Source organism: Terrapene carolina, unplaced genomic scaffold, assembly GCF_002925995.2.
Source record: "Terrapene carolina triunguis isolate 2854851 unplaced genomic scaffold, T_m_triunguis-2.0 Scaffold714, whole genome shotgun sequence".
In the NCBI taxonomy this organism is placed as follows: domain Eukaryota; kingdom Metazoa; phylum Chordata; order Testudines; family Emydidae; genus Terrapene; species Terrapene triunguis.
The window spans coordinates 4,712,642-4,720,751 of NW_020665065.1; positions in this window are offsets into that span (position 1 = coordinate 4,712,642).

Consider the following 8,110-nt stretch of genomic DNA (forward strand, 5'->3'; position numbering starts at 1 on the left):
CCCCCCCCCCCCCCCGCACCCTTCCCACAAGGCCTATTGTCAAATTGGAGAGAGCAGCACTGTGGGACAGCTGCCCTCAGTGCGCTGCTCTCATGGGAATGGAAGTGCTGCAAATGTAAACACTCTCTGATGCCTGTGGAAGTGAGTGACTACACAAACCAGCGCTTTTCTTTCACCAGTTCCCTATCATCCATGAAACTGACAGCGCAAAAACTCTGCAAGTGTAGACATAGACTGAAGTGGATTCTGATCACTAAGGCTGTCAGAATCCCAGTGGGCTATCAGTGAAAACACCCTTTATGTTTAAAGGGGAAGTTGAGGGTCATGAACGTCTCCATCATTTTCAGTTTTCTTTTCAGGATGAGAGAACTGGGGTGTTTCAAGTAACTGTGGGTGGGGATTATGGGTCATTAAATGTGAAACAATTCCGGGCAGAGCATTGATATAGGTTGTTTCTTGGTACTGTAGCTGCCTCAGCTTTCCACCCATCACTGCCTCCCTTTTGTGCAGTGAACCTGTGAGGTGTGAGCCTGGGGAATAAGCGCCACACTGCTAGAAATAAAAGCTGCCAGCTAAGGTATGCTTGTACAGACAGAGCAGACCTACGCTTGTGTAGCCCTGTCCCTGGACAGATTTCAGCTTGCATTGATCTGCCAGGGCTAGGCAGCCAGAGATGCGATCACATTGCATGCTGATGTTATCCTGTTGCCAAGGGGATTCACAGCTAGAATCCCCTTTGCTTGTGGCCAGCATTGATCACTAATTTAGGTTCTTTTCAGACAGGAAACCCACCACTGTTTTCTACCATGGGGGGCTATCAGTGGCCCCTGGGAAGGCAAGAGGACTGTCTGGTTAAAGTGCAGCCCATGCTGAGGCTAGGTGGGATGTGCAGACTGAGCAGCAGTGTCTGGATAATGGGGTGGGTTCCTCTTTGTCCTCCATGGCAACCAAGCTGCAAATGATGCCAGCTTTCATGCCACTGTTCATCTCCATGGCACTCCATCTGATCGCTAACCTGATCTCTGCCTTACAGTAGAGCAGTCTCAGGGTTGCTGTAAGTTACTCTGGCTTCCACAGGGCTTCCAGCTGCAGGGTTTTAATGGCGCTGTAGACATGCCCTCAGAGTTGATTGGACAGGGCAGGGCTGACAGGCCACAGAGGAAGGAGATGAACTGCAGATGAGCTGATAAGATTCAACAGATTGGCCAGGTTAGTGCTTAGTCAGCAGCTAAGTTAGCCAGCAAACAGCCAGGAACATGTGAAGAACTGGAGCGTGCTGCCTGCCACTGGAGAATGGAGCCTGAATGACAGCACACTCCAGCTCTTTCTATGTTCCTGGAAAGGGACCAGCCTGCCTTGTGCGATGGCCTGAAAAGTGCACTCAGAATGGATAGATTCATTGTGACAAAAACCCAACTTTCACTAGAGGTTTTAACAGCTGTGAATAAATCAGCATTGAATTTGCAATCCCCAGAGGACAGCAGCCAGTTCTGAGACAAAACCCAGACGGCGGAGAGCACGAGGGTGTAGGAACTTACAAATATCCTCCTGACACCTCCTGACCACAGGCACCCACACAGCCAGTGAACCTTGGCTGGGGGGAAATTTGTCACTGGGATTATTCTGCAGTGTGTCTAATTGGTGAGGTGCGAGCCTATTGGAATCCGAGGGAATGGCGGGTGGCTAAATGGGAATGGATACATCTAGGAACAAAGGATGTAGGCAGTACTTACACAGTGGGGGCCTCTCTCCTGGAAAGCCGTGACTTGGAGAGAGATTTGGGGGTCGTGGTGGATAATCAGCTGAACATGAGCTCCTAGTACAATACTGTGGTCAGAAGAGATAATGCGATCCCTGGATGTATAAACAGGGGAATCTGGAATAGGAGTAGAGAGGTTATTTTACCTCTGTATCTGGCACTGGTGTGACTGCTGCTGGAATAGTGTGTCCAGTTGTGGTGCCCACAATTCAGGGATGTTGATAACCTGGAGAAGGTTAAGAGAAGGGCCACGAGAATGATGAAAGGATTAGAAAACAAGCCTAATAGTGATTGAGCTCCTTTAGTCTATCTATTCAGCTTCACAGAAAGGAGGTTCAGTGGTAACTTGCCTACAGTCTATACGTACCTGCCTGGGGAACAAAATATTTAATAATGGGCTCGTCAACCTAGCAGAGAAAGGTATAACATGAGCCACTGGCTGGAAGCTGAAACTCAGGGCCGTCCTTAGGATTTATGGGGCCCTACGCAGTATTATTAAACTGGTGATCCTATGCTCCACTGAATGGTCCCCAGCCAGCGCCGCTGACCCCAGCCACTGCTGACACACCCCGAGCTTCGTACGCAGCAGATACTGCAGCAGTGGCTCAAGGCTGGCTTCACGCTGTCACATGGGGGCTGCATCTTGCCAGAGCCCACAGCCCTCCTGCAACCCCTAACCATTCCTGGCTCACCAGGAGCATATTGACAGGAAGTACCAAGCAGTAATAACAACAATAATACAAGTGTGTGTGTGTGCGTGACAGAGTGTGTGTGTGTATGTGTGTGAGAGAGCGAGCCAGTGCATGTGAGAGAGACAGAGAGAGCGCCAGTGTGTGTGTGTGAGACTGTGTGTGTGTGTGACTGTGTGACAGAGTGTGTGTTGGGGAGTGTGAGACTCTGTGTGTGTGTGACAATCTGTATTGGGGGACTGAGACTCGTGAAAGGCAGAGTGTATGTGGGTGTGAGAGACAGTGTGTGGGTGTGCGTTAGGGAAATGTGAGAGACAGTGAGCGCACTGTCACTTTAAGTCCCCCCGCCCTCTATTCCCCCCCCCCGCCCCGCCCCACTGACTCATGTGGAAGTTTCACTCCTCCTGTCCTGACCCGGAGACCGAGCGGCGCAGGAAGGCGGGGTCCAGGGAGTGACTCCACTCCGGGCAGCGGTGGGTCGGGTCGCTGCGCTGCCAGTGACCGGTCGCGCCGCTCTGGGCTCCCCAGGGCAGCAGAGCCGGACGCTGGAGCTCTCAGCTGGCCGGCTGAGGAGTGAGGGAGGGAGGGGGCAGGATTGGGGGCAGGGAGAAACCCGCCGGCCCAGCGCGGGGCCGGGGCCGGAGAAGAGAGGATTCCAGCCGCGGCCAGCGAGGGGAATGATGCCCCAAATTTTCGGGTGCCCTATGCAGCCGCATATGCTGCGTATGTCTAAGGACTGTCCTGCTGAAGCTAGACAAAGTCAGACTGGAAAAAAACGGTGTAAATTGTTAACAATGAGAGTAATTAGCCATTGGAACAATTTATCGAGGGTCATGGTGGATTCTCCATCACTGGCAATTTTTAACTCAAAATTGGATGTTGTTCTAAAAGATCGGCGCAAGGAATTAGTTTGGGAAGTTCTCTGGCTTGTTATACAAGAGGTCAGACTAGATGCTCAGAATGGTCCCTTCTGGCCATGGCATCCATGAATCTAGGTTCTTCTATCCCCAGCTGTGCCACAGATAGTGTGTGATCTTGCCCAAGTCACCTAATCTCTCTGTGCCTTCTGTAAAGCGGGGATGATAATACTCTCTCTCACTCACTCTGGCAATTGGATCATGTTTTCTTATATTTTGTGTCTTTTCTATTTAGGCCTTGTCTACACTGCCACTTTACAGCGCTGCCACTTTCTTGCTCAGTGGTGTGAAAAAACACACCCGAGTGCTGCAAGTTTCAGTGCCGTAAAGTGGCAGTGTAGACAGTGCACCAGCGCTGGGAGCCCGGCTCCCAACTCTGGTAGCTACTCCCCTCCTGGGGCTGGTTTTTTTACAGCGCTGGGAGAGCTCTAGTCCAGCATTGGTGTCATGACTACACAGCGCTTTAACATTGCTAGTGAAGACATGCCCTTAGACTAGCCTCTTAGTATGTGTTTGTACAGTGCCTAGCACAGCGGGCTCCTGATCTCAGTGGGGCTTTCGGGGCTACTGCAATATAAACAATACAAGGGAAGTAACCTCAAAAGGTCTGAATAAAGACCTACATTTCCAGAGGTCGGACTCTCACTGCTAACCCTTACCCCAGAAGAGAATTGGGGTTTGGAGATGATTTTCTGAACATCATTTGAGTGATTTAAGTTGGTCTCCTAAGCCTGATTTCCCCTTAGACACGATATCACGCTCTGAAACTGCATACAGGCTGCAAAAAGTGCTCTTGTGTGCACCGTGGGTTTGAATTACTTCAAAAAGTCCGTGCCGACCCCTCATATGCACAGGAAACTTGCATACTTCACAGGGAGTGCAAAGCACGCTGCACACACTACAACAAAGACCAATGTTGTACTTGTGGCTTCCTTGGTCGGTGGCTTTGAGACCGTGTTCTTCAGGAGCACTGCAAGAAGGCGCTTCAGTGCAACGGACAATTGTGCAGTCAAACCAAAGACAAAGCTGCTCTTCAAAGTTGCAATCCAGATTTGCACCTGAGCCCCTATCTCAAAACCAGATAACGAAAGGTGAACGTTTTATCTAGTGTACAGCTTGAGGCATGCTCGCTGAAACCCTGTGCACGCACCCATCACCCACACAGACTCAGATAACTGGGTAGGCATCCATGTGTCAGTGTCAGACACAGCCCAAAGCAATGTAACAAGCAAGGACCGGGTAACAAGGCCCCTGTCAAATGCCTACAGCAGTGCCGTGTTGATTCTTGCTCAGGAGCAGATTGTGCCTTTGCAATCTGCCGTGAAGGGCAGCATGTAGCTACCCCACCCCAGGAGCAGTGTAGAGAACAAACTGTGTCTCAAAGACCCACTTCCTCCCTTGTGCTGGGAGGAAGGAGAAAATCACTTCACTCCTTTTCTTGGACCTATTCCCCATCCAGCCAACTATTCTAGCTAGCAAATGGGGAGGGTGCAGCCCGAACTCCTACTCCCTCCCCTCTCCCGATCCACCAGCTTGCAGCACTTTATCAGGTGAGTAGCCCCTGCTCTCCCCACCTCAGCCAGATCATGATTGGGGAGGGGAGGAAGAGTGGCTGACAAAGGATGTTGCCGTCTGGCCCACTGCAAGAACATAGAACTTTTTTTAGAATTTCTTAGTATTAATGAAGCCACCCACATGCTCCTGTCATTCTGACTGTGCTAATAATGGCCCTGACATTGCCACCCTCTGCGGCCTTGGGCAACTCCTTTAGCCAGTCCTCCTCAGTCTCCCCATCGGGGATGGTGATTATCACAGGAGAGACATTTGCATTGGTTTCAGAGTAGCAGCCGTGTTAGTCTGTATCCACAAAAAGAACAGGAGTACTTGTGGCACCTTAGAGACTAACAAATTTATTAGAGCATAAGCTTTCGTGGGCTACAGCCCACTTCTTCGGATGCATATAGAGTGGAACATATATTGAGGAGATATATATACACACATACAGAGAGCATGAACAGGTGGGAGATGTCTTACCAACTCCGAGAGGCCAATTAAGTAAGAGAAAAAAACTTTTGAAGTGATAATCAAGATAGCTCAGTACAGACAGTTTGATAAGAAGTGTGAGAATACTTACAAGGGGAGATAGATTCAATGTTTGTAATGGCTCAGCCATTCCCAGTCCTTATTCAATCCTGAGTTGATTGTATCTAGTTTGCATATCAATTCCAGCTCAGCAGTCTCTCGTTACAGATACAATCAACTCAGGATTGAACGTACCCCTCCTACCCTGTGCAATTCACCTTAGCCAAAGCACAGCTCCCTAGCATTCCTACTGAAAAGGCCCTCACCTGCACGTGGCTCTAGCTGCCACACAAGGCTGCACAGATTCTCTGATGAGTAGATGAGCATCGCCATCCTTCCAACAAGTCACTCCTCAGGAAAGAAATGTGGATGTGCTTCCTGGAACATCAGGACTGTTCAAACAGCATTTCCTGCAGGGTCTGCCCTGCTCTGCCACCAGGGGCATTTCTTCTACAGGGCTTTGCTTCCAGGAGTGGCTCCTAGCTGAGTTCATGAATAAGAAATAACGGCACAAGTACCAAATATCCCCCCACCCTGCAGCCTCTCCACTCTCCGTGGCCCGAGTGCCAGGCTGTCTCACAAACCAGTACATCCTGTGTCTCTAATAGCAGCTTCTGGCTGCGTTGATAAGTTTGGCTGTAAACTAACCAGTCCCCCTTTTCAGGAAACTGGCAGGAAAGGATTATCTGGACAAGTATGAGTCAGTTTCCTGACGAAGTGGTTATTCACTCACGAAAGCTTATGCTCCGATACGTCTATAAGGTGCCACAGGACTCTTTGTTGCTTTTTACAGATCCAGACTAACACGGCTACCCCTCTGATACTTATAAATCGAGAACTGCTGCTAGGTACATGCTGGGCCACAATGAGGTGAAGTGACTTGGCCAAAGCCATGCAGCAAGTCAGTGACAGAGCCAAGAGCAGAACCCAGGAGTCCTGATTCACAGCTCTCGTCTCTAACCACAAATCAATATTGTCACATGAGTTTCACTGTTGTGAGGAAGGAGCAGTCAGAAATTGTTGTACATTCAGTTAAAACATATTGCAAATCGTATTAGTGAAGGGACTCATTTATTCTAATTGCGTTAATCGTGTCTCAGACTGCCATTCTCCGTGGACTTGTGCAAATCACTTAACTTTTCTGCCTCAGTTTCCCCATCTGCAGATAATAATTATCAGGGGGACTAAGGGTCTGGATCAATCACAGCAGAAGCTGGTGGCCTTTGAAAGTGGGCAGGAGAAACTGAGGCTCGAATTGACACTTGATACTCACAGCCAATTTACAGCAGCAGGTATGAAGTCTCTGATTCAAAATAAGGCAGGAAATATCCAGCTCTAAGAGGCTGCCACTGATTATCTTTGCAGATGAAAAACACTCCAAAAGGGCTACGTGTCGTTAATAAACAGGGATTAACATAATTGAGGGGCTGGGAGGAAGGAGATAAAACAAAACCTGAACTGAAAAGCTGGGGCCCTGGAGCCCTGACAGCTGCTGTGCCGCTTACCTGCTCTCCGGCCCAACGCCCGTCCTGCTCTCCACCCTTCCAGCCATGGTTTCCAGGAAGCTGACAGGACTGAGTGACGTATAAGTGAAAGTTTTCTGCATGGGAGGTTTGTGAAACTAATTTCTCTCCTTTTAAATAACAAAGAGACTATTTGGAATAAGAGGGATTTGCAAGGGTTAAATAATGGGAAAGAAACACAGCAGCAGGCAGAAGTCTGCTGGGATCTTCTAAAACACAGACCCTTCTGTCCTTTAATTATTTCCTGTCATCTGTCGTTCCCGCCCCCAGCGGAGGTTCTCAGCGTGCTTTACAGATACTAATGATCTAAGGCCTTGTCTCCACTGGCAAGTTACTGCGCAGTAAAGCAGTTTTCTGCAGTGTATGCACTGCCAAGCCACTTAGTGTGCAGAAACTCCTCAGTTGCAGCGTTGCAAAAAAACCACCTTGACAAGAGTCCTAAGCCTTAGGCCTTGTCTACACTGCCACTTTACAGCGCTGCAACTTTCTCGCTCCGGGGGGTGAAAAAACACCCCCCCAGTGCTGCAAGTTTCAGTGCTGTAAAGTGACAGGGTAGACAGTGCACCAGCGCTGGGAGCTACTCCCCTCATGGGGGTGGATTTTTTTACTCTCCCAGCGCTGGTGCTGGGCTACACACAGGAGCGCCGCCAGCTTTTCCGCCGCCCTAGGCGGTGGAAGGTCCCGCCCCGAAATGCCGCCCCCCCACAGAGGCGGCGGAAGGTCCCGCCGCGGAAATACCGCCACGTTCGCTGCCCTCCAAATCGCAGCGGTCACCTTATGGGTTGCGCCGGCCCAGGCTACACAGCCACGGTAAAAGTGCTGCCACTTTAATGTTGCTAGTGAAGACATACCCTTAAAGTGCAGAGGCTCCAGCACTGTATTGACAGTGACACATTACACCACAGAAAGCAATCAACTGGCTTCCGGAAGTGTCCCATAATCCCGCAAGTGGTCCCTCTGCTCATTGTTTTGAACTCCACTGCCCTGGAGAGATGCGCCCGTCCCATTTCTGACAGCCCTTGTGTGCTGTGCTGATCTGCTCTGGGACACAAAGCAAACCATTAATGTGGAATGTTCAGGCTGTTAAACACAGGTGTGTGTGTGTGTGTGTGTGTGTGTGTGTGTGTGTGTGTGTGTGTG